The following is a 27331-nucleotide window of genomic DNA, read 5'->3' as shown; positions in this document are numbered from 1 at the left end:
ATCTGCCTGCCAATGCAGGGGACATGGGTTCGAGCCCTGGTCTGGGAAGATCCCACATGCCGCGGAGCAGCTGGGCCCATGAGCCACAATTGCTGAGCCTGCGCGTCTGGAGCCTGTGCTCCACAACAAGAGAGGCCGCGATAGTGAGAGGCCCGCGCACCGCGATGAAGAGTGGCCCCCACTCGCCACAAATAGAGAAAGCCCTCGCACAGAAACGAAGACCCAGCACAGCCATAAATTAATTAATTAATTAATTAAATTAAAAAAAACATACTAAAAAAAAAGCACACAATTAAAAAAAAAAAACAAAACAGATAAACCTCTAGCAACAGAAGAATAAAAAAGAAAACATACGGGCAAATAATAACGAAAATAAAAGAGGGGGTTTAATATGTGACATAAAGAAAATCTAAAAACTGTAATTAAACATAACTTTATACTTAAAAAGTAAAAAGCTACCTGAAATTCCATGACTTTCTAGGTAAATATAAATGTACAAATTGAGTCAAGAAGAGATATAAAACACGAGGAGGACAATAATCATAGAGGAAATTGAAATGGTAGGCAAAGTTATATCACGCCCAAAACCATCAGTTCCAAATAATCTACAGATTAGTTCTACCTTCAAAACATAAAAAATGTCTACGTTATTTATATTAGTACACAGGAAATATGGAAAAATTATAACTCATTCTGCTAGATTGGCAGTTCTCAAAGTATGGTCTAGGGATCCCTGAAGCCCTTTCTGGGAGCCCATAAGGCAAAACTATTTTGATAACGATACTAAGATGTTTTTGCTTTTTCACTCTCATTCTCTCATACACGTGTACAGTGAAGTTTTCTAGAGACTGATGGAATGCCATGTGATGATGTCATTGCTCTGGCAATTAAGAAAACATATGCTTGGGCTTCCCTGGTGGCACAGTGTTTGAGAATCTGCCTGCTAATGCAGGGGACACGGGTTTGAGCCCTGGTCTGGGAAGATCCCACATGCCGCGGAGCAACTGGGCCCGTGAGCCACAACTACTGAGCCTGCGCGTCTGGAGCCTGTGCTCCGCAACAAGAGAGGCCGCGATAGTGAGAGGCCTGCGCACCGCGATGAAGAGTGGCCCCCACTTGCCACAACTAGAGAAAGCCCTCGCACAGAAACGAAGACCCAACACAGCCAAAAATAAATAAATAAATAAATAAAAATTAAAGAAAACGTATGCTTGCTTGTACATTCTTGTGTTTTAAATTTTTCTCCATTTAAATTCTAATAGTGACAGGAAACTCACATAAACAAAAGTTCTTTGAGGATCATCAATTATTTTAAGAGTACAAATGGGTCCTGAGACCAGAAAGTTTGGGAACCATTGTACTAAACTAATATTACTCCAGCAGGAAAAACAGACGAAGGAGAAAACTACCAGTTTACTTAAGAACATCAATGCAAATATCTTAAACTTAATTGTTCTTAAAAGAAGACAAAAATAAATGCAGAATACATCATGTTCTTGGATGAGACTCAAATTAAACTATAAATTTAATGAAATTCCAATCAAAATACTTACAGGATATTTTATGGAACTGGGCAAATTTATTCTAAAGTTCACCTGGGAGAGGAAATGTACAAAAGCAGTCAAGAAAATTATGAGAAAGGAAAACAATGTGACAAAGAAAAAATGGTAGTATATGTAGTTTTGGGTCCCATAAGGTATAAAAACATTCTATAATGCTACAATAATCGAAACAGTGTGGTGTTGGTACAAAAATGGATCCAAAAAGTCTGGGGAGCAGGATAGAATCCAGAAGCAGACCCATGTACAACCTGACATTTCAAATCAGTTGGAAAAATGTAGACTAATTAATTGTGTCAAGACAATTAAAATTTCTTAGGAAAAAACTAAAGTCAAAATCCTAATTCACACTATTGGCGAAAATTAATTTTAATTGTATTAAGGATCTAACTTGGACAATATAACTATGAAAGTATTGAGAGGAAAAAGATTATATGTATAAAATCTTCTGGGAGAGAAACACAAACCCCAGAAGCCATAATAGAAAAGGCTGATGAATTTTACTACATATGAAAACCTTTTGTATTATGTAAGACAGTGTAAATAAAGACAAACAATGGACTAAAATATATATGTATATACTTGTAACATATGTAACAGAGAAAGAATATCAGAATGAAATGATGCAAGCCTTCAAATCAATAAGAAAAAGATAACAATCTAATAGAGAAACAGGCAAATAACATAGAAAGGCAATTCACAGAAGATATACAAATGATCAATAAATATATTAAAGCATGCTCAAATTCACTAGTAACCACAGAAATGCAAATCTATAAAATATAAGTATAGCTTTTTAATTCATTAGAGTTGCAAAAATTGAAGGAATGATAATATCCAGTATTGATGAGATGTGGGGAAATGAGCATTCTCATTCACTGTTGGATGGCAGTCTTTTTGGAGGGTAACTGAGCACACTCTAACAAAAATATAAATTCTCACATCTTTTAACCCAGCACTTCTACTACTAGAAACTTGCTTGCAGAAATAATTGCATATTTCTGCAAAAAGTTTGCTGTAGCAGTGCTTGTAATAGTAAAAAACTGGAAGCAACTGAAAAGCTTCCAACAGGAAAATAACTAAATAAGCCATGGTAGTTACAAAATATGGAAAAGCATTTGGGGGTTAAAAGAACAAGATAATTCTATTATGTATTGACATGGAGAAAAAAAAATTTTTTAACATCGTTATTGAAGTATAATTGCTTTACAATGGTGTGTTAGTTTCTGCTGTATAACAAAGTGAATCAGCTATACATATACATACACCCCCATATCTCCTCCCTCTTGCTCCTCCCTCCCACACTCCTTATCCCACCCCTCTAGGTGGTCACAAAGCACGGAGCTGATCTCCCTGTGCTATGCAGCTGCTTTCCACTAGCTATCTATTTTACATTTGGTAGTGTATATATGTCCATGCCACTCTCTCACTTCATCCCAGCTTACCCTTCCCCCTCCCCATGTCCTCAAGTCCATTCTCTGTGTCTGCGTCTTTATTCCTGTCCTGCCCCTAGGCTCTTCAGAACCTTTTTTTTTTTTTTTTAGATTCCATATATATGTGTTAGCATATGGTATTTGTTTTTCTCTTTCTGACTTACTTCACTCTGTATGATGGTCTCTAGGTCCATCCACCTTGCTACAAATAACTCAATTTTGTTTCTTTTTATGGCTGAGTAATATTCCATTGTACATATGTGCCACATATTCTTTATCCATTCATCTGTCGATGGACACTCAGGTTGCTTCCATGTCCTGGCTATTGTAAGTAGAGCTGCAATGAACACTGTGGTACATGTCTCTTTTTGAATTATGGTTTTCTCAGGGTATACGCCCAGTAGTGGGATTGCTGGGTCATATGGTAGTTCTATTTTTAGTTTTTTAAGGAACCTCCATACTGTTCTCCATAGTGGCTGTTATCAATTTACATTCCCACCAACAGTGCAGGAGGGTTCCCTTTTCTCCACACCCTCTCCAGCATTTATTGTTTGTAGATTTTTTGATGATGGCCATTCTGACTGGTGTGAGATGATACCTCATTGTGGTTTTGATTTGCATTTCTCTAATGATTAGCGATGTTGAGCATCCTTTCTTGTGTTTGTTGGCAATCTGTATATCTTCTTTGGAGAAATGTCTGCTTAGGTCTTCCACCCATTTCTGGATTGGGTTGTTTGTTTTTTTGATATTGAGCTGCATGAGCTGCTTGTATATTTTGGAGATTAATCCTTTGTCAGTTGCTTCATTTACAAATATTTTCTCCCATTCTGAGGGTTGTCTTTTCGTCTTGCTTATGGTTTCCTTTGCTGTGGAAAAGCTTTTAAGTTTAATTAGGTCCCATTTGTTTATTTTTGATTTTATTTCGACATGGAAAAATGTTAAAGATATATCATTAAGTGAAAAAAGCAAGAGGTATGTTTATGGTATGATTCCATTTGTGTAAAAAACTATATTTTTATCTACCATAAAATGCATAAATGCACACATGTATAAAGAAGAAAAAGTCTGGAAGGGTACATACTAATCTGTTGACAGTACTTACCTTTATGGAGGGGAGTCGATTAAAGAAGTAGAGTAGGGGCTTCCCTGGTGGCGCAGGGGTTGAGAATCTGCCTGCCAATGCAGGGGACACGGGTTCGGGCCCTGGTCTGGGAGGATCCCACGTGCCGCGGAGCAGCTGAGCTCGTGCACCACAGCTACTGAGCCTGCGCGTCTGGAGCCTGTGCTCCACAACAAGAGAGGCCGCGATAGTGAGAGGCCCGTGCACCGCGATGAAGAGTGGCCCCCGCTCGCCGCAACTAGAGAAAGCCCTCGCACAGAAACGAAGACCCAACACAGCCAAAAATTAATTAATTAATGAATTTTTTTAAAAAAGTGAATATTTAAAAAAAAAAAAGTAGAGTAAAAGAGACTTTTACTTTGTAATTAATGTTCTGTAATTTATTATAGCAAGTATTTCTGTTTTACCTGTAATTTTTCAAAATCAATCAAAAGAAGAAGGAAAAAAAACCTCCTGCAATATCTACAGTAAGAGGTGATGCAGGCTTAAGTGAGAGCATTGGTTTTGAAAGGCGGAAGAGATATCTCTTCCAGGCTCTTTTTAACACACTTTGTGCATTTCCATTATGTGGATCATCTGAAGGCTGCAACTATGTATGTATCTGCCTCTGCAAACACAGAAACTGGTAAATATTCATCTCTGTGTCTTTCGTGCCTGGCAATGTGTTTGGCATTCAGCAGATGTTGAGTAAGTATATGTTGAATGAATCATAAAGATAATAAAAAGGTAGAACATACAGTTTTTGGTAACTAATTAGATGCGAGGGGTGAAGGAGAGGGTTGGAGTGGATAATGATATCATTACCAAATAAGGAAAACAGGAAGTTTGGGGGAAATTATGACAATAGCTAACATTTAATGATTACTATGTGCAGGTACTATGTTAAATGCTTTGTATCCATTATCTCATTGAATCCGAAGAAGAACCTTATATTTCCCTCACACGAGGAAAGAAGAGCTAAGAGACTTTCCCAAGGTCACTTAGCCATAAGTACAGCCAATATCCCAGACTCTGTGCTCTTAATCCCGAGGTTATACTGCTTCTCCAAAGAGGGAAAGTTAATAAAATCAGTTTTGATATGTTGTGATTGAGGTGCTCATGGGCTATTCACTGAGGTTAACCAGTCCAGTGGAGAGTTGGATATCTCAAGTCTGCAGCTTGTTAGAGACATCAGGGCTAGAGGTATGGATTAGAAGTTGTCTATGAGAGTGGCATCTAGAAGGTCAACATTCAACAATCATTCAACAAATATTTATTGAGCTCCCACATAAGCTCCAGGCACATGGTACATCAAACACTCACTTCAAACCCATTTGATTCACAGAATGCGTATCATGTGAAAGTACTGGGATCTTGTATTTTTAATAGTTGGTCATTTCTTTTTTTCATGTTTAATGATCCCCATTACATTGTAAGTATCTTAAACTACTAAATTTCTTTGTATTCCCCCTTGTTATAGGGCTCCAAACATGTTTGTTGATTGAATGCTTGAGAAAACATTAAGAAATGAGCAGCCATTCACAAAGACTAGCCTAAGTCTCAGGAAACCAAGTGCAGAGAGTGTCTGCATCTCTGTTACCAGCTAAAATTCTATAAAAGCAGTCAAGTCTCGAACCAAATATAAGATTTTTCATCAATGTCATCAAGGTTAATTGTAGGCATCAGAAAATTGTAACTTGAAGCAGCAGGCTGGCTGCCAGAAGACCCATACCAGGTGGTATTTCCCTTGGCAAACTTATCAAAGTCCAGAGTCTGGCCCTCAGTCTTACTCGTCTAGACACTCAATCCTGTCAGAGTTGAGAGAACCCAGGGAGCTTTATGCATGTTCACTAAGTCATAAAAAACTGAAGTATAAAACTAGAGTGTCAGTTATTAATATATGACCAGATATTTGCCTCCATCATCATCTCCCTGTAGCCAATTGATGTGCAAAGCCAGATTCCTAGGAGACCATGTGGTAAGCCCAGAATCAGCACACAGGGAGTTAGTCACAGGATTAGGAGGTTTAACAACACCAGTCTCTGAGCCTGATGCAAAGGCAGCATGAAACAGGAACAAAGCACATACTTTGAAACCAGAGAAACCTGGACACACACAGCGCCCCTTACTTCCTAGCAGAGTGGCTGTGGGCAAGTCATTCAATCTCTGCAACCTCTAGTTCTTTAAAGGTGAATGAATGACGATACCTACTTCACAGGCTTATTGTGAGGATTCAATGAGATGATGCATAAAATGCTAGACCAGCTCCTTTCATGTGACAGGCGCTCAGTAAATGGTAGCTACATATCCGTCTCCATATGTTAGGGGTTAAGGGTTCAAGTCAGCCTTGCAGAATATCCTTTGCTCTGAATAAAACAGGGCAAGAAAGGACGGGGGCAAAAGACCAGTACGAACAATGCTGCAGTAATCCAGAACACAGATGTTAGTGGCTTAAAACAGGGATGCAGCCTCGGAGAGGTGGGGAGCTGGGAGATATATATATATATACAGATCTGAAAGATATTTAGGAGGCAGGCACTATGCTGAGTGTTTTACATAATTCTTTATAGTCCTGACAGCAACTTACAAAGTAGCCCATTTTTCAGATAAAAGTCAGAGATATTAAGCAACTAGCTGAGGATCACACGGCAGTGACTGAACTGCAATATGAATTATAGTTGGTGTGATTCCAAAATCTCTCTTCTTCCTACAAATATACCTCTGTACATATCTTGGTTCTCAACCAAGATGTCAATTGTGAGGAATATAGTAATTTCTTACCACTAACAAAGTATTGAAGTTTAGAGAAATGATTGAGTTTTTAGAAAATATAACTTGGAACAGATCAAGGTTATCACTATAATAAATAATGTCACTACTGCTCACTTCCATTATGATATGCTTTCTTGGGGGCGGGAGAGAAAGAGGTAGAAGCAGAGCTCGTGGATCAGAAATTGTACATCATTCATCGTAGGTTTGTCTGTGACAGAGTACCACGCATGTGAACTTCATCCATTGTTTCATCTTGGAAACAGTTTCAGAATGGTTACTCCGAGGAACAGGCACTCTTGTTGAGCAAAGAAAGTCTTAGCTGGGCCATGTACAAGCTTTCACTGTGACAGTGACAAGCTCTTCAGACAGCAGACATAGGTGCTAACCAACGGATAATCTCCTGACACTGTGTTCCTCAGATTTTCATCTTTCCAGTCACATGCAAATTATAATCCACTGCAGAAACTTAACTGTTTTAGATGGAGGACAATATCATCTAACAAATTTGAACTCCTTTTCCACATGAACCAACAAGTTAAGTTTTTCCTACTTTTACAGCTTAATATTTTAACCCAGGTGCTGCCGCCATTTCTTCTACCTTCAGTCTCTGCGCCTTTCGCAGAGCTCCCAACAACGCTATGTTGGGACAGAGCATCCGGAGAGGTTCACAACCTCTATGGTCTGTAAGAGCCACTGTGAGGAAGGTCCAGGGAATAATTTACCATTTTCAGTGGAAAACAAGTGGTGGTTATTAGCTATGATGACTTTGTACTTTGGGTCTGGATTTGCTGCACCTTTCTTTATAGTAAGACAACAACTGCTTAAAAAATAATCCATGAGGGGCTTCCCTGGTGGTCCAGTGGCTAAGACTCCACGTTCCCAATGCAGGGGACCCGGGTCCGATCCCTGGTCTGGGAACTAGATCCCACATCCCACAACTAAGATCTTGCATGCCGCAACTAAAAGATCCTGCGTGCCACAACTAAAAAAAAGATCCCGCATGCCACAACAAAGATCTCGCATGCCGCAACTAAGACCCAATGCAGCCAAATAAATATAAAAAAATAATAATAATCCATGAGACAGATATGAAGAGGAGCATTTTAAGAGGTGCAATCTCTTTGAAAAAAGGATTGAACTCAACATCCTAGATATGTTTGTAAATAAACTTATGGCATAAATCCTTAAAAAAATTTTAACCCAAGCATAACATTTTACATTTCTTTTAATAAAATTTTGCTTTGAATTAGTTTGAGCCTAAAATTTCATCCTCATGAGATGGATGTAAATCAGTTTTGTTTCTCTGCAAATTTAATACTCATGACTTCTATATTCCTATTCCAAATATTGCTTTAGAGCAATGGTTGTTTTCAGAAGTTTTTATAAGTTATTCATTCATTAGACAAATGTCACTGTATGCCACCCAAGTACCAGGCCCCTCAAGGAATTCACAATCTAATAAGGAAAACAGATAGACAAGTACTCCTAATGATAGTTATAACATTAATAACAATTTGTGCTATTTACCACCACCTGCTCTGTACCAGACACTGTGCTAGGCCTTAGGAATGAAAAGAGGAATAAGAAATTTCCCTACATTCAGGGACTTCCCATGCCTTCAGAGGGTTTATGTACAGTCTGATGGGGGAGGCAGGTATATGGACCAATACATGCAATAGAGTAAACAAATGCCCTGCTAGAAATAACAATAGTGTGCTTAGTAGAAGGACAAGAGATGGAGAGGTTAATGAGAGATGAGAAGGCAAGCTGGAAAGGTTCCTTAGAGGCAGTGACCTTTGAACTGAGTTTTAAAAAGATGAGTGTTTTCCAAATTAAGAGCAAAAGGAAGAAAAAGGATAACTAGCAAAGACAGGTGTAAAACAATTTTATGTGTTCAGGGAACTGCAAGCAGTTTGGTAGAGATGGAGGTTACAGTAAAAAAGGAGGGAGGAGGAGTTGGGAGGATCCAGTAAGAGCTGAGGCTTGTTGGGCAGAGGGCAGATGATGGAGGGCCTTCCATGCTGTGCTGTCTGTGAGGCCATGGGGTTCACCAAAGTGTTCCAGGCATGGGAGTTACAAGAACAGGGCTTGTCTTAGAAACAGAACTCTGGTAGCTATGAAGAGGATGGAGTTGAGAGATAAGGAGAGCAGTTAGAAAATACAGAATATATGTGCAGGATGGGAATTCCCTGGTGGTCCAGTGGTTAGGATTCTAGGCTTTCACTGCCGTGGCCTGGGTTCAATCCCTGGCTGGGGAGCTGAGATCCCACAAGCCGTGTGGCACAGCCAACAACAACAAAAAAGAGTATATTTGTAGGAGATACTCATAGGGAGAATAGGTTGACTAGAAGGAGAAATACTATGTCTACATGAAGAAATCAGGTTAGAGACAACCCAATAGAAAAATCAGCAGAACTCTGAAAAGGCACTTCACAAAAAAAGAAAAATCAATGGCTAATAAACACAAGAAAACGTACTCTACCCTGTAACCAGGGAAATTTAAGTAAGAACCACACTGAGAAATTGTTATATATCCACAAGGCTGGCAAAAATGAAAAGGTCTCACAATACCAAGTATTGGTAAGAATGTGGAACAACAAAAATTCTACATGCTGGTAGTAGAACAAACTGGCAGAACCTCTTTGGAAACAGTTTGATGTTAGCTAGTAAAGTTGAAGAAGCACTTATCTCAGGACCCAGCAATTCTAGTTCCAGATCTCTACCCTAGTGAAACTTGTGTCCTGTACACCAGGACACTTATAAAAAATGTTTATGGTAGCATTTTCCATAGGAAAAAAAATTGGAAATAACCTAAATATGAATCATCATTGGAATGGATACATGAATCAGGGTGTATTCGTACAATGGACTATAATACAGCAATAAAAATGAATGAACTCCAAGTACATGCAATAATATGGATGAATCCTAAACTCTTAATGATGAACAAAAGAAACAAGACCCAAACAGTACAAAAACATGATTTTACCCATATAAAGATCCAAAAATGCTAAATTAAACTATATTGTTTAGGGATACAGACATAGGTAATAAAATTATAAAGAAAAGCTGGAAAGTAATCATCATAAAAGTCAAGGGAGTGATTATCCAAGTAAGGGAGAGATGGATTGTGACCAGGGAGAAGTATACAAAGGATTAGTAGGATGCTGGAAATGTTCTGTTTCTTGGGCTGGCTGTGGTTTCATGAGGGTTCAGTTATTTGCTTAACTGTACACATATAGTTTGTGCATCTTTCTCTAGGTATGCTATATTTCACAATATAAAAGACAAAATTAATGTACTTAGGGAAAAAACAAAAAGTACATTAACAACTATGTACTGCTAGATGTGTATATAAGTGAAAAGCTGTTTTGTTGAAAATTAAAAAGAAATCAGAAAAGGCTTCACATAGGAGATACATACATGTGATTTGAAACATAAAGGATCCCCTGCTTTCCAACCTGGGTCCCACAAAAAAAGGTGGCAAGAAGAAGGACTGTTATGAAATCAACGAGGTAGTGACCAGAGAATACACCATCAACATTTACATGAACATCCATGGAGTAGAGTTCAAGAAGTATGCCCCTCGGGCACTCAAAGAGATATGGAAATTTGCCATGAAAAAAACGGGAACTCCAGCTGAGTGCATTGACACCAGGCTCAACAAAGCTGTCTGGGTCAAAGGAATAAGGAATGCCCCATACTGTATCCGTCCAGGTGTGGTTGTCCAGAAAACGTACTGAGGATGAAGGTCCACGAAACAAGCTCTATACGCTGTATACCTATGTACCTGTCACTGCTTTCAAAAATCTGGATGAGAACTTACAGCTGATGGTCAAATAAAGTTATAAAACTGAAAAACAAAATTCCTTTACCTAATTCTAGGTTGGGTACCAGTCCTGTGAACTATACCATGTACTTATCTGTCTTAAAATACTTGCTGCAATGTAATGTATTTGGCTGTTTATATATCTGTGTTCTCCACAACTGTAAGCTGCTTGAAGGAAAGCTGGGTCTTGTTTACACTGGATTCTTATGACCTAATAGTTCACAGTATATAGTAGGTACTCAATAAATTTGTGGAATGAATGAATGAATGAAGAAATGCTGCTTACTCTTCTTATAATCATGTCTTGAGTAATCTATGCACTACTTTCAAAGGAGATCACAAACCTTCTCCATGCATTAAGTTTTCAGCTGCTACTCTGTCCTTTCCTCTACAGTTCTCCACTTCCTACTTTAAAGGTAGAGGCCACTAGAATCTTTCTCCCCATCAATTAAAATTTTTCTCTTCTTTCACTCCTCTTAGAATAACTGCTCATCTCCAAGGCTAATCCTTTTATCTATCACCTTGACCGTATCTCGTATTTCTTCCCCAGATTTGCATCCTTCATTATTCCTGTTCTGAATGATTCTACATTTTATCTTCCCCTCATTCATTCATACCAGCTCAGAGAATGTGAAGGTACCATGTTCACCCTAGAAAATAATAGATACTGTACTTAGGGAAACAGACTAATCTAGAATTCACATACTGATGGTAATTCTCTTTAATATCCTGCCATGCATGACTTTCACAGGCTCAGAAAAGGCCTGGAGTTGTGACAGCAAACTAAAAGCCTCGGTCCCCATGGCTGCTTAGGGCTGGGGCAGGCACGACCTGACACTTCTCTCAACTGCTGGATGAGATGGGATTGTACTAGGGCAAGGAATTCCCCTTTAACGGGGGACCGGCACTCTTTCTTTCCAAAGATAGTACCTTGGAAGTGGCCACCGCAACAGGTTCTAGGTCAGGGGATGAATCAAGGGACACATTCTGATACATAGGAGTGCCACCGCCAGGTTTCAGATAGTTTGCTTCAAGCTGGCTGCTCTCCTTGACAATGCAGTCCTGGTTCGGAGGGCCAGGCCCTGAGGAGATCTCCCGCTTGAATTTGGCTAATATCAAGGTCTCTAATGTATCTGAAGGAGTTTCTCTTTGAGACTCAGGGAACAGGAGGCCTAAGGCTCCAAAGAAAGTTCTGCCTCTAAGCTCTCACTTGTACCTCCAGGTGGGGTCCCAAGCTCACCCATGATTAACATTCCCCCAACAGAAGAAGGACCAAGTTGAGAAGCAGTCTCTTCTAAGTCAGAATCCCTTCTATCCTGACTGAAGAGATCATTTGGTAGAGATTTCTGCAATCTATTGCAGTGATACAGGGAAAGAGCACAAGTTTTTGGCATCAGACAGGTCTGGCTTTGAATCCCAGCTCTGCCACTAACTAGCTGTGTGTTGGTCAATGTCTTAAATCTTCTGAGACTATAAAATGGAGATGATATCTACCTGAAGGGTTGTTGTATAATAAATCTTAAACTTATTTCCCGGTTTCCCTTTTACTTCCTCTATAACAGGCTGGGAACATCAGTCCCAATCCCAGGGTCAGCTTTGACTAAGTCCCTCCATTCTTTGCTATGTCCTCTTCATCTTTTGCCCCTCCCCTCCCTTGCACAATATGTACCTGCTGGGCTTCCCTGGTGGCGCAGTGGTTGAGAGTCTGCCTGCTGGTGCAGGGGACACGGGTTCGAGTCCTGATCCGGGAAGATCCCCCATGCCGTGGAACAACTAGGCCCGTGAGCCACAATTACTGAACCTGCACGTCTGGAGCCTGTGCTCTGCAACAAGAGAGGCCGCGATGGTGAGAGGCCCGCGTACTGCGATGAAGAGTGGCCCCCACTTGCTGCAACTAGAGAAAGCCCTCACACAGAAACGAAGACCCAGCACAGCCATAAATAAATAAATAAATAAATAAATAATTAAAAAAAAAAATGTACCTGCTGGAGTAAACTCTTGTCAGTTCCCTGAATACATCAAGCTCTTTCTCCACAGAAATTGTCCAATAGAACTTTCTGCAATGATGAAAAAGTTCCATATTATAGCTGTCCACTATAATAGCCACTAGCCACATGTGGGTAGTCAGCACTTGAATTGTAGCTAGTGGGACCAAGGAGATCAAATTTTAATCTTCTTTAATTTTAATTAATTTAAATTTAAATAGCCCCACAAGGCTAGTGGCTACCATAATTTACAGTTCTAGACTGTAAGTCTTTGCATTTGCCATTTCCTTGCATGGAAATGTATTTCCCCACTCTTCTACTCAGTCTTAAAATCTCAGCTTGAATATCTATTCTTCCAGGATGCATATCCTGAGACCTTGGACTCAGTTAGGTTTCTTCCTTGTTAACTTCCATAGCATCCTCTACCCTTCTCCTATAATATCACTCATCACATTTTTTTTTAAATTACTGTTTTGTATTTTCCATTAGGGTGTAAACTTCATTGGTGTTCTTGGGGCCCTACAGACTTCCTCTCTCAGGTATGGATACTTCTTTTCTTCCCTTTGAGTGGACATCCAGAGGATCTTAGAATTTAGGCTTTTTCCAAGTTGGGGACTATTATCTTTGAGGTAACTTCTGCACATTGGAAGCTTTAGGGATTGATTAGGAGTGGCCTTATACCTTTCTAAGGATAAGCTAAAAGTCAGAAACTAAAAAGGATAGGAATAATAAAATGCCTCATTAAATTAAAAACTTCTATATGCAAAATAAACAACAACAGGGACTTCCCTGGTGGTCCAGTGGTTAAGAATCCGCCTTCCAATGCAGGGGATGTGGGTGCGATCCCTGGTTGGGAAACTGAGATCCCACATGCTAAGGGGCAACTAAGCCCTCACACCACAACTAGAGAGAAGCCCACTGCAACAAAGAGCCGCAACAAGGACCCAGTGCAGCCAAAAACAAAAAAACAAAAAAACCCAACAACAATAACACCCCACCAATATATCAAGACAAATGATAAACTGGAAAAAAATATACAACATAAATTATAGATGAAAAAGGATTAATAAAAAGAGTACTTAAAATCAATAAGAGAGGGCTTCCCTGGTGGCGCAGTGGTTGAGAGTCTGCCTGCCAATGCAGGGGAACGTGGGTTCGAGCCCTGGTCTGGGAGGATCCCATATGCCGCGGAGCAACTGGGCCCGTGAGCCACAATTGCTGAGCCTGCGCATCTGGAGCCTGTGCTCCGCAACAAGAGGGGCCGCGATGGTGAGAGGCCCGCGCACCGCGATGAAGAGTGGCCCCCGCTTGCCGCAACTGGAGAAGGCCCTCACAGAGAAACGAAGACCCAACACAGCCATAAATAAAATAAATAAATAAATTTAAAAAAAAAAATCAATAAGAGAAAGGTGGACACCACGTGGATAAAAGAAATGAACAGGCATTTCAAAAAAGAAGATAAACTAATCTCAGAAAATATTAAAAAATGTTTAACTTCACTAGTAACTAAATAAATGCAGATTAAATTAACATAATACCATTTTTGCTTATTAAATTGGCAAAGATTAAAAAGTTTCATCCTAATGTGTTGATAAGAGCATGAAGAAATAAGTAATCTGGCAATAAGCATAAAAATTGAAATATGCATATTTTTTATCCAGCGATTCTACTTTTAGGAATATATCCTAAGAAAATGATCAGACACTTGACAAAGGTGAATTTATAAAGATGTTCTCTAAGTGTTGTTTATAATACTGAAAAGCTGGAAACGATCTAATTAGACAACCAGAGGTTGGTTAAATAAAATATGATACATCCCTGCAATGGAATACTAAGTAGCTATTAAAAGTGGTGCTATGGATCTATATTTACTGACACAGAGCACTATCTATAATAAATGAAAAAGTGAAAAAGAAAGTCACAAGCTAGCATGTTAACATAATCCTACTTTTATAAAATTTTTGTCAACTTACCTATCTACTCATAAAAAGAATCTCGAAGGATATATGCCAAAATATTAATAGTTCTCTCTGGGTAGATGTTTCACTACCTTTCCCTGCTTAAAATCATGGCAACTAGCCAGTCCTCCCCAGGATTCTCTGGCGTAGGGTTTGATGTCCCCTCAAGTGGGTCACAGAGGACCTCAGAGATAGCCAGTACTAGATTTCCTGATTGATGCAGTCGTAGACTCACTGGTAGTCCAGACTTTACCTATTTTATTCACTGCTGTGTCCTTTGCGTCTATAACTGCCTGGCACGTAGTAGGCATTCAATAAATATGTGTTGAGTTAATGTATCATATCAGAGCACCAATTCTATTAATGATAAAGCATACTTAAACATTATTTTGATAAATTAAACCCAGAATGCAAAATTCACAAAAAGTTTAGACAATGTAAGATTCCTAAATACGTTATACTCTCTATTCACCATTACGATGCTGGGGCCAGAAGTTTATTTTCTTCTATCATTTGTGTCCTTTCCCAGAAAAGTCTGAGAAGCAGTGAATAATATCTTTGTGCAAGGCCTTTTCCACACCCTTCTGAGGCTAGGTATTACAATCTCTAACTCACAGACGAGAAAATGAAGGTTTGGCGTTGCTCAAGGTCACACAGTTAAAAAGCAGGGGAATCGGGACCCAAATCCAGGCCCATTTGTCTCCAAAACTCATCTGTGGCTTTGAGAGGTACAAAGTAAGACAATGAAAAGGACATTGCAGGTCTGTGACAGCTAACGTCTGTGCTTCCTAACAAGTCACCACCACTTAGCCCTGAGCTCCCATGTCTAAGAGGTGCTTTTTCTTAACCCTTGGAGAATCCAGAGGATGATTTGTCAGCAGGGTTATTAGCATTTCTCCCTGGATATCGACAGCTTGTCTTTCCTCCCTCCAACCAGTGACTGATTTCTTCAAATGCTCGCCAAATACGGCCCAAGTCACCATGGTAAACGTATTGACAGAATCATATTAAAAGCTACTGAGCATTTACAGGGTTGTAAGTTATGCAAGGGAGGAACAAGATAAGAAACACAGGGAAAGAAAACAGGTTCAATCAGCAGTGACAATTATTTATTTAGAAGCTGCTGGTTGGAACAGTTTTTTAAATATACTTTAATTGCTAATTATGGTTTCTTCAGGAGAGTTGCTTCACCTTAAAGCTAATCATTAATATTTCAGCTGCTCAGCATAGAGACTGTGTACCTGCCGTAGACCTACCCAGAGCCGTGTCTGCAGTTAGCATCTGCTGCTGGCTCTGAAACAGAGTCTACTGCGTTGGTTGGTTTCCTACCCCAAACTCAAAGTCGGCTAGTCCACTTACCTTAAGAGAGCAGATATTTAAGTCCTTATTTCTCTAAAGATTGAGGCTGGTTCAATAAGCAAAATTCTGCTCTAAGCCACCTAGACAACTGACAATTTTTCAAAGGAATGACCTATCTTTTCTAAGTTAATTTACACCTTTTATTGGGGGACATAAGTGTTGCCTTAGGCAAGGCAGAGAATACAGAAGAGTTTGTTTTCGGCTTCTAATTCCCTGGGTACTCCGATGTGAACCTTATAACAAATAAGGTCAGCTTCCAGGCCCGGGAAGTACTGAGGGTAAACAGGCGCGAGGACGCCGGGGTCCCCGTGTGGGAGTATATTTGGTGTAGCCCCTTCTCCTGTGTTTTCCAACTTCACATGCTTCTTAAGGAGAATCTAATCCTCACGGGAGAGTTGAATCTGTTCATTTGCAGGCATCTCATCAGCACCCTGCTTTGTGGAGGGCTGTTTGATGTCCCAAGGAAAAGACTTCGAAGTCTTTTAAAGCCTTTTTGATGTGAACCAGAAAATCACGTTTTGTTGAGAGTGCACTCAACTTGAACCTCAAAAGGTTCAGGACTCAGAAACCACACGGTTCAAGTGGGATTTAAACTGGGCAAAATCACTTCCTTGTCTTCCCTGGCAAGTCCCTCCCCCTGGCCTTTGTGCTAACAGTTTCTCTACACTGTTGGGCCTTTTTCCTCTCTCTCTTTCTCTCTCTCTCTCTCTCACACACACACGCACACACACACACACATACACACATATCTTGGCAAGAAAACCTTAAGAGAAAGAAAAAATATGTCACCCCCAAAGAGGTGGCTCTCTCCTCTCTGAGGATAAATGCTGTCTCCAGCTCCACCCTGCCCTCAAAGATTCTGAATGGCCATTGCTGCAGTCCCAGAGGCCTGGAATGCTCTAGGTGAGGATGAAATGATTTACAGAGCCAAACAGCTATGATTGCATCCTTAAGTGAGGCATTTAACTAGGTACAAGACTAGAGCTCCCTGTACTCCGTGGAGCTTTTGCAGAGAAAACTGGAAACTTGCTTTGGGGAGTAGCTACTTTGCGTGGAAGGAAGCACATACCTTAGGACTTCACTGTTCCACTTGGAAATGAAGGGACAGGAGATATGACTCCTCCTAAAATCAAAGGGAAGAACTGAGCTGAGAGAATAATCTAACCCTAACTTTCTCTTTCCAGAGTTCTCTTCTGATTTTTCCTCATTAGACTTGAAAATCCAGTTACTCAAGAGCCAGTGAAAGTTTAGATTCACGAGACAGAATATCAATTGTGAAAAGATCCAAAGTGTTCCTCACACCCTAAGGAGTCTCAGATGCCCTGTCCCCATGGCTGGAACCACATCAAAGCCCCAGTGACCACTATCTCATGTCCTGCTAACCATAATAGTCACTATTTATTGAGTGGCTACCGCAGATCAGGTACCATGCTATAAACACCTTATCTCATTTAATTTGTTCAATAAAACAAAAAGGTGAGTCAGCTCACTCCCATTTTGCAGACACGAAAACTGAGGCTCAGAAAAGTTTAAATGACCTGCCCCAAAGCAGCTCAGCTAATAAGTGCTTGAGCTGTGACTAAAATCCAATCTGTTGAGCATCAAAGTCAGTGGTTCTTGGCTTAACACCATGTTACTCAGCATCTGTCCTGTTGCAGTTTTGTTTTTGTTTTGTTTTGTTTTAAGACACTTAGTGCTTTATAAATTTATTTATTTAGTATTTATTAAGTACCTACTATGGGAAAGGCATTGTGGATATTTCAAGAAGTGTAAGACAGACATGCTTCCTTCCCCCTCTCTCACTGTGACACTGCAATGGCCTTTTTACAGTGGTCCTCTTTTACTGACACTTACCCTCCTTCAGTCGGTTATTCACATAGCAGCCCGAGTAATCTTTTTAAATGATATATGACAACATGGTACATCTCCCCGTTTAAACACTCTTGCGGCCTCCTGTTGCATCTAGAATAAAATCCAAACTCTCTGTGACCCTAAAGATTCGCGGAGGTCTAGCCCCTCTCCATTTCATCTCTTGCTGCATCCCCCCAAGTTCACCCCATCCAAGCCCTCAGACCGTCTCTCTGCTCTTTTTTTTTTTTTAAAGAAATTCACGTTCTTTTATTTATTTATTTATTTATTTATTTATTTATTTATTTATTTATTTATTTATGACTGTGTTGAGTCTTCGTTTCTGTGCGAGGGCTTTCTCTAGTTGCGGCAAGTGGGGACCACTCTTCATCGCGGTGCGCGGGCCTCTCACCATCGCGGCCTCTCTTGTTGCGGAGCACAGGCTCCAGACGCGCAGGCTCAGTAATTGTGGCTCACGGGCCCAGTTGCTCCGTGGCATGTGGGATCTTCCCAGACCAGGGCTCGAACCCGTGTCCCCTGCATTGGCAGGCAGATTCTCAACCACTGCGCCACCAGGGAAGCCCCACTGCTCTTTAAATGTGCCAACACACCCTTCTTCCAACACTTATGTGGTTGTCACCTGCTCATCACTCATATTTCAATTCAGACATCACCTCCAGAGGTATACCAGGCATATTTGACACAGCGTATCATTTTTACATTTTTTATGACATAATCAGTCATAAAGCTATTTTCTTGATTAATTCTTCAGCTTTAACATAAGTGATTAACAATATTAAAGGAATGTTTTATTTTTAGAGATATTCTAGTTTAGTAAACTATTTACTAGGTGAACTAAAATTTGCACAGACCAAACAGAAATGTCCCACCCCTCATTCACAGCTTGTTTCACTGTTCCAAAATTTAAACATAAATAAGAACTCCAAGTAGTCCCAAAGAATGGCAGAATTGAAATAACTCAATTTATGCTTCCTCCTCTCTATAATTAATGTGCTCTCATTGTTCACTTTGAATCTACCGTTCATATGCAGGAATATGCAGTATTACAGGACTTGGGTACTGCATATTCCTGCATATGAATACGGATAGAAACTGTGTCCTAAGTGAGCTCAGTTGCTTCTGAGCTGTTAGGCACTTACACTTGAAGCGAGTCTGCAGATGTCGTGGCCCACAGTGTAACTGGAAGTTCTTCCAATTCTTCCTTACAGAATGCAGTGTTTATTAAAGAATAAATAATAAAAAAGATGTAAATTTGAAACGTACATATGTATTATTAAAACTCAATAACCACAGCAATTTTTCAGAACTTAGACCAACAAAAGAGATTTTCGGGGAGAAATATATTATAATCAACGTTGTTTAAAACTGTCAGCATGTGATGGTATTTAAAAGCAAGCAAACTTTTAGTTGATTGTTGTTTTAAAATTCCTCTACAGGGTAACATAGCACCCTACTCCCCTCACCTGCACACTTCACTCTCTATCATGATAAAACAAAATAAGTGCTGCAATAAGGGGAAACACCAGGTATTATGGGAACAAAAACATGGTTGAAGAAGTAGAAAAAGAACCAAGGGAGTATCATGTCCCAAAAGCCAAGGGAGGGGAATTCCCAGAAGGATGAAGTCATCAGTTGTATCTAGTACTACAGAGGATCCCTCCTCTGAACTGGGTGCCAAGGTCAACTGGGCGCAGGGCCTAGAGATCTCCTTCCACTACATGGAAAGGTAAAACCAAGTCCTCCTTCCTCTGGCTGGCATGTAAACTAATTCAGAGGGAACATTTCTTATACGTGGTCTTAACCATTTCTTACCATCAGTGGCAGAAAGACAGATGTGGACATATACTGAGCCAATGGCAGGTCTGTGTTTTCTAGACCCTAATGCTGCAAAGAACTGCCAATGGCCACCACTAGCCCTCATGGTACATGGAGGAAAGGGACCCCACTTAGAGGATGGCAAGAGATGGAGTCTTCTGGCCTGCTTCTACTTGGCTGCAGTGCCGACGTGAGGGGCAAGTCTCATAGAAATGGCCATAAACGGAGCTAGTTAAGTGGGAATCCACATACCCTTCACATCTGCACTCTGTCCACCCCACCCTGCTCATCTGAAGAAAGCAGCAAGCATTTGACCACCTTTAAGTCTCTTCATTTTTGAAACTCCTTCACCATATAGCTCCCGGACCAGTCTGTACTTTTTGGACGTTGAAACTGAAACAACCATCAGTTAAACTTTTTTACAAACTAATTCAGAAAAGAAAATTAATTTAATAAACAACAACAAGAAATCAGACACTTGTCCAGCAATTGTGACTGTACATCTCATCCCACTTGGCCGTTTGAAAGAAATGGAACCAATTAGTAATTAGTTCTAGAACCAGACGAATCATTCAATTTTATCAATTCATCTCTCTAAGATTCACTCTTTAGATGCTAGGCTATGGACCTTTCCCATAAAATAGCCTTCCAAATTGTCTTTTTTAAAATAAATCTTTTAGAATAGTTTTTAGATTTACAGAAAAGTTGCAAAGATAGTACAGAAAGTTCCTATATTCCTCACACTCAGTTTCCCCTATTATTAACATCTTATTTTAGTATGGTACTTCGTCATAACTAACGAGCCAATATTGATACACTATTATTAACCAAAGTCCATACTTTTTATTTGGATTTCTGTAGTTTTTACCTAGCGTCCTTTTTCTGCTCCAGTACTTCCACGTTATCTGTTTTAAATTATAAACCAGATTTTTAAATTATAAAAATAGTACATGTACATGCTAACTATTCAAATCCCACAGAAGAGCGTAAAATAAAAAGTACTACTCCTGGACTTCCCTAGTGGCGCAGTGGTTGAGAATCTGCCTGCCAATGCAGGGGACACGGGTTCGAGCCCTGGTCTGGGAAGGTCCCACATGCCGCGGATCAACTAGGCCCGTGAGCCACAATTACTGAGCCTGCGCGTCTGGAGCCTGTGCTCCGCAACAAGAGAGGCCGTGATAGTGAGAGGCCCGTGCACCGCGATGAAGAGTGGCCCCTGCTTGCCGCAACTAGAGAAAGCCCTCGCACAGAAACGAACACCCAACACAGCCATAAATAAATAAGTAAATAAATAAATAAACTCAAAGTTTAAAAAAAAAAAGGTACTACTCCTACTTTCCATCTCAGTCATACTCCTCAAAGGAAACTACTGTCAACAATTAATTTTGCACCCTTTCAAAAGTTCTGCATGCAAATATCAATATAAAGACATATACGTATCTTCTTCTCTATACAAAGGGGTCATATACTTCTCTGTACCTTGTTTTACATATAAGCACATATGGCTCTAACTCATTTTTAAAAACCGCTGCCTAATATTCTATTATACAGATGTATCATAAATTTATTTTATCAATTCCCTATCAATCTACATTTAGGTTGCTTCTGTTTTTTCAAATTACAAACAATCCTATAAAGTACATACATCTTTAGGTACTCGACCAAATATATGTAGGATAATTTCTTATTGTTGAATCTCATCAAAGGATATTTGCATTTAAAACTTTCATAGGCAAATAGTGCTAACCTGCCCTCCAAAGAGACTGTACCACTTTACGCTCCCACCAATGATGTGTACAGGACCCTGTCTCCCCATACCTTCACCAACAATGGCTGTGTTATCAAACAAAATATGTGTAATTCCTTGAAATGCTTCAAAATTTCCATCGTCTTCCTGCCTCCATCTTCAAGTTTTCTTTCCTTCTTTTTAGCTTTCTGATCACTTCTGGTTTTCTTCCTGCCTCCTCTGTGAAGTCTGTCCTGTACTTTTTCTACACTTACACTCGTGATTCCCTTCCCTCAATTCTCCGACAGCCCCATTTTTCCTGCTCACAAAGTTCCCTTAAAGTTTCTCTGCAGCTGACCGTGATTCAGTAAAAAACAGACACTCTTCTGCTCTCCAACCTGCTGGCCCTCCTGAAGCAAGAAAGAATGTTAATAGGGAAACCCGAAAATCTTTAATCTGGGTCCAAATAGCAGAAGGAAGAAATTCATCTTGGCATAACTCTGAGGAAAAACATCAAGAAGAATTCTGCATTGTTTCCTTGTTAGAACTGAATCTGTTATTTTTTCCTACATTCCACACCTGGATTTCCTGCCTTTGAATCAATAGTTCTTAATTTTTATTCATTACTGTTTTTTGTGTGTGTGGCTATAATGGGAGTGGAGGCAAAAGTTAAGGTGGAAGGAAAGAAAGGAAAAAAATCCCAAAGTGGTTGATTGAAGAGCAGGAACAAATGGGCAGGAAGGATAGTGGGGAGAGGGCAAAGCACAGCTCAGGGAAAAAGGCCAACTTCTTAAGTCTGCTAAGAAATGTTCTTTACTTTAGCTCCATTACCACTCCCTTCATTCCTGAGCTCTGAAAACAGAATCACAGGGCAGGAATGGCTTGGAGGGAGGGGCAGAGTAGAAGGGGGACTGAGAGCATCCTATGCCTCTAACTGCACCCCACCCCCACTGCCCCCAACTTCTTATCCAGCGAAGCTCTATGCACCATCAAGAATCAGCTTAATAGAATAAACCACTTAGGGCTGAGGCTCAGAGAAAGTCAAAGAGCCCACAATCTCCTTGCCTATTAAGCTTCTTAGAAGTTAGAATGCTGCTAAAGAAAGTGATATTGTGGCCATGCTACTTAGAAAGAACACAAGGATGCTAAGTTGGGAAGAGGGAGGCCAGTTTGGGGGTTTATGAGCATCAATCGATCGTTAACTACAGATGATGGGGCAGGGGGTGGATACAGGAGTGGGAGCAAAAGTGGCCAGCCATGAGAACAAGTGTTCTAGGAAGTCTTCAAGTTGAGATTGAGGAGAAGGGTTTTTTTGTTTTTTTGTTTTAAATTAATTAATTATTTATTTTTGGCTGTGTTGGGTCTTCGTTTCTGTGCGAGGGCATTCTCTAGTTGCGGCGAGCAGGGGCCACTCTTCATCGCGGTGCACGGGCCTCTCACTATCGCAGTCTCTCTTGTTGCGGAGCACAGGCTCCAGATGCACAGGCTCAGTAGTTGTGGCTCATGGGCCAAGTTGCTCCGCGGCATGTGGGATCTTCCCAGACCAGGGCTCGAACCCGTGTCCCCTGCATTGGCAGGCGGATTCTCAACCACTGCGCCACCAGGGAAGCCCAAGGAGAAGGGTTTTTGTAGAATGTAAGAATGGGATGAGAATCTAGATAGTGAAAAAGGAATTTTTTCCCCTTAGGATAAAGGGGAAAATACAGTCTTAAGCTTCAGGTAAGTAATTAAATAATAAGAAAAATAAAGCAACCTGCAATAGTTCCTTCCTAGCTCAAATTTCCCAATGATTCTAGGCATTCTGCCACTCCCTCATCCTCTCCCCAATATAGCTGGCCCACAGACTTTGCTATTTGAGTGGCTGGCAGGGCAGAGGCCAACAACAAGACTTAACCAAGCCCTTTATCCCAAAAGAAAGTCCTGATGGTTCACTGTCCTTTCCAGGGTAAGAGTTCTAGTTATTTCCACCCTATGCCTTTGAGGGCAGTTAAAAAGGGGGGTCACCAGGTGAGTTCTAGTCCTTCGTGCCCCAGCCCCATTTAACTGGAGCCAAGAAGGAAGGACAACATTGTGGGTACCAGCTCCTTAATGTCAATCGGGAATTCTTCTGGCTATAGAAAGACCTGTCACAAACTGTACAAACCCATAAGAGATCAGGGCTCACCAGAGTTCACTGTCCCCGTAATGTTATCAAGAGTAGAGGTTGGGGGTCACGGGAAGATCCTGGTTCAAGAGACTTCAGATCTGTGCCCAAGCCCCTGTAATAGTGATTCTAGCTAACTCATATTAAAGGCTTACTTTGTGCCAGGGCCTGTTCTTAGAACTTGATTTGCATTTTATATGAACACATTTAATCCTTGTAACAACCCTAGGGGATTGATACTAGTGCTAATTCTACTTTATCCTGAGGAAACTGAGGCACAGAAAGATGAGATGAAGCTGTCCTGTCTCAGAGTTAGGTCTTCTGAATTGTGGTATCTGTAAAGTGCGAAGTATCCCAAAGGCAGGCACTGCACCGTGAGAAGCACTAGGACTTAGCAGACGCTAAAGCATCTTCCCCCTTCCATCAAGGGGTACATTTGACAAACTGTTTTTTGTTTTGTTTTGTTTTGTTTTAGACCATAACTAGTACGTTCCAGGCAACACTCTAGGTACTGAGAACAGAGATGAATAAGACACAGATCTCACCTCACAGAACTCACAGTGGAGACAGGGTGACAAAGGCTCGTGAGCGGCCAACAGATTGTGCCTAACAGCTGCTCACTACAGAAGACTTCACATAAGGACGCAGCCTGACATACATACGTGTGGTACTGAGAACTGTGTCCAGCACAGATGAGCAGATACAAGGATTATTCTTATTCTTATTTCCTCATGAATCTGACCCACAGGCCTCCCTCTCCTGGGGTTTTCCTCCTTCCCATTGACTCTGGAGCCAGACTGCCTGGATTTGAATCTCATCTCTGCTATTTCCTGCTGTTGTGACAATGAGTACAGTGTGTTGCTAAAACGCTCTGGGCCTCAGTTTCCTCATCTGTAAAATGGAAATGGCAATACCTATCTCATAGGAATGTTATGAGGATTAAATAAATGATTGCCTGTAAAGCACTCAGAATTGGGCCTGACACCTAGAAAGTGCTCCAAAGGTGTTACTATTCTTATTAGGAGCGGCCTCTGTGCCTATCTTTGCCCACAGTCATTTCACTCGCAATAAAAAGACTGAATTTAAATGCATCTGGTGTGGTTAGTTTAAGGAGGATAGGAAGTCTCTGGGACTAAATAGGAGGAGAACAGTTCCCTTGGGAAGTTGGAGGAATAACCCTGGAACTTGTTAATTAAGATCTTGTTAATGAATCTGCTTGTTAATGGTCTATTAAATAATCACACAGTGAAGTTTATCGCACAAGTAAAGCCTTTTTCAAATGCTTGCTCTTTCCAATTCTCCTGGCCCAGCTCTGACTTCTAAAGCTCTCCCCTAAGGGAAGGCCCTTCCAAATCCTTCCAAATCTGACAAGGGCCTCTTCATCTTGTCCTACTCGCCTGTAGAGCATGGCTATTCTCGCAGCCTAGGAAAGGTCTCCAGGGCAGAAAGCCCTCTTCACCTTGATTCTGCCTATCATTCCTTAGGCCGAAGCATTATGCCTCTGAGCCAAAACATTTCCCTCCTCGAAGTAGGATTAGAGTCACTGGCCCTGGAAAACGAAAAATAAAGATGCTCTGAACTTTGCTGAGAAGAAAGGCAGAGCGTACATTCCTTTCAGTGGGAATCTGGCAAGATAAAATTTCAGCTGAGATGTTACAGATCTGTTATAGAAAGAGGCCTGCCAACCTACGTTCACAAAAAGTCTACACAACTTTTGTCCCAAACTACCTAGGAAAATAAACAGCTGCAGCCAGTGTCAGGGAATGCAGCCTCTCTTCTGGAGCCAACTTCAAAGATGAAACAGCATGTAAGAGGGCTCCCTCTAGGTTGAACACTCAGGTATTTCATAAACTACTTTAGTCTCCTAAGACCATTTTACTCTTTAGACAGATGTTCCTGGAAGGGGATATATATATATATATATATATATAAAATATATATTGTGTGTCCTTTATATGGTTACTTTTAGATAACCAAAACACATCTGTATTATCTTTTCTGATCCAAGAACCCTATAAAGTAGGGCAAAGATTATCTGCCACCTCCCGTTTTATACATGAGGAGCTGGGGCTCAGAGAAACAAAGCAACTTGCCCAAAGTTACACAACTAGCAAATAACAAGTCAGAGCTTCTGGCTCGATGCTCCTGCCCCATCGCTGAGCTGTACCCAACGCCTCTATTCCTTGTCATCACTTCCCACTTGTAAATGTGCCACGAGTGCCCAGCCCTTGGTGGATCCTGTGTAGTCCTTCAGACTAGGTCACAGCGGGTAGGGCCAGCTGGCAACGCTCAGCATAACCTGGCCCAGGAAACAGTGGTCCTGGGTTCCCTTACTCTCGCAACAAATGTTTATTGAGCCAGGTGCTACACGAGGATAAATACTGCATAGAGTCACACAGGGGACAGACATGGGCCCTTGGAGGTGGGACAATTAAGCAAATAATTACAATACAAAGTGATGAGTGTTTAAGAAGGGGCAAGTACGCTGGGAAAAGAACACCAGCCCAAGTCCATTAGCAAGGTTGCCAAGAGCAACCACTAGCGTACAGGTGTCTGCAGCCACCCGAACCTTGAACCAGGCCCCTATTCGCGGCTCTTTTAACCTCCTGCCCACTGGCAGCTGCCCCCAGAAGGGTTAAAGCTTGAAGCAGAGAGCCAGCCTGCAGGTGCTGGTGACCGATTCTGACACTGTGAGATTCCTCTAACCCTTCTTTCTTTCCAAATGAGCATTTCAGCAACAGAAGCTTCAGGGGGAAGAGGAGAGAGGAGGCTGGCAAAAAATACTCTCCAGCCCCTTCTCGGCAGTATAACAACAGTGAGAAGACAAGCTGGCTGGAGCCCAAGGAGCACCAAAGCGCTGACTGGCCTCCCTCACATCTGGCTAAGCACCATGAACCCGTCCGCTGGGCCACCTCAATTACAATGCTGCACCAAGAAAGGGGGGGTCTGCGCCAATACAGTCAGCTGATCGGCAATAAGGGAGGGAGAGGGAAACAACATGAGGAGGAGTGAAGGCAAAGCTGGGAAGGAGAGGCAGCTGCCAGATTCCACCCACGACAGGAGACTGGAGAAGGTACTGCCGTGGGCAAGCCCTGAGTCTTCACCCTTACCAGCCCCGGTCTCCTCAGTGGAGTCCCAGCCTCTCCCTCTCCACTGCCTGGTCCTGACTCCCCTTCCTCCAAAGCCATACTCCTCTGCCAGAGCTTCCCTCTGAGACTCTCACCCTAGAGGAGGGGGTCATAAACTTTAAGGAGAACCACCTGCTCGCTCAATATGCAGCTTTCCAGGCCACATTCCCTGTGATTCTGATTAGGAGGTCTGGTGTGGGCCCTGGGAATATGCATTATAAGTAACATTCTCCCCCATCCCCAACCCAGCCCCTCCGCCACCACAACCACAAGTGATCAGGATGCTGGTGGTCCTTAGATCACATTTTGAGAAACCAGCCTTGGGGATTACTCCCTCTCCTGAAATCCCAGAGTCCTATCTGTCTGTTATCTTACATTATTGTTTCTTTTTCACATGTACATCCTAACTACTCACCTTAACCATAAGGCCCTCAAGAAGAGGAAGTATCATCTCCTAACTCTTTGACTCCCCCGCAAACAGCGCAGAGCCCAGGGCTCTACACACAGGAGCTCAGGAAATGCTGTGCATGTAGAGCTACGACAATGGCGATGAGAGGCCAGGGGAAGGAAAACCACAGCAGAGACGGCGGAGTCCCGAGGCCCCGGCTGGAAGGAACTGTTTTTAGGATGCCTACATGAGCCAGGCTGGGACAACA

At 41.3% G+C, this 27331-nt stretch overlaps 1 protein-coding gene and 1 pseudogene across 2 annotated transcripts in view; one reads left to right on the top strand and one right to left on the bottom strand.

Moving 5' to 3' along the window:
- Nucleotides 1-27331, bottom strand: part of RNF220 (ring finger protein 220) — a 217004-nt gene that overhangs the window by 177762 nt on the left and 11911 nt on the right. The gene's annotated exons all lie outside the window — the stretch shown is intronic.
- LOC137761024 (cytochrome c oxidase subunit 7C, mitochondrial pseudogene) lies at nt 7502-7697 on the top strand (annotated as a pseudogene).

Source organism: Eschrichtius robustus, chromosome 3 (assembly GCF_028021215.1).
Source record: "Eschrichtius robustus isolate mEscRob2 chromosome 3, mEscRob2.pri, whole genome shotgun sequence".
Classification (NCBI taxonomy): domain Eukaryota; kingdom Metazoa; phylum Chordata; class Mammalia; order Artiodactyla; family Eschrichtiidae; genus Eschrichtius; species Eschrichtius robustus.
This window is presented reverse-complemented; position numbering and strand designations above follow the sequence as displayed.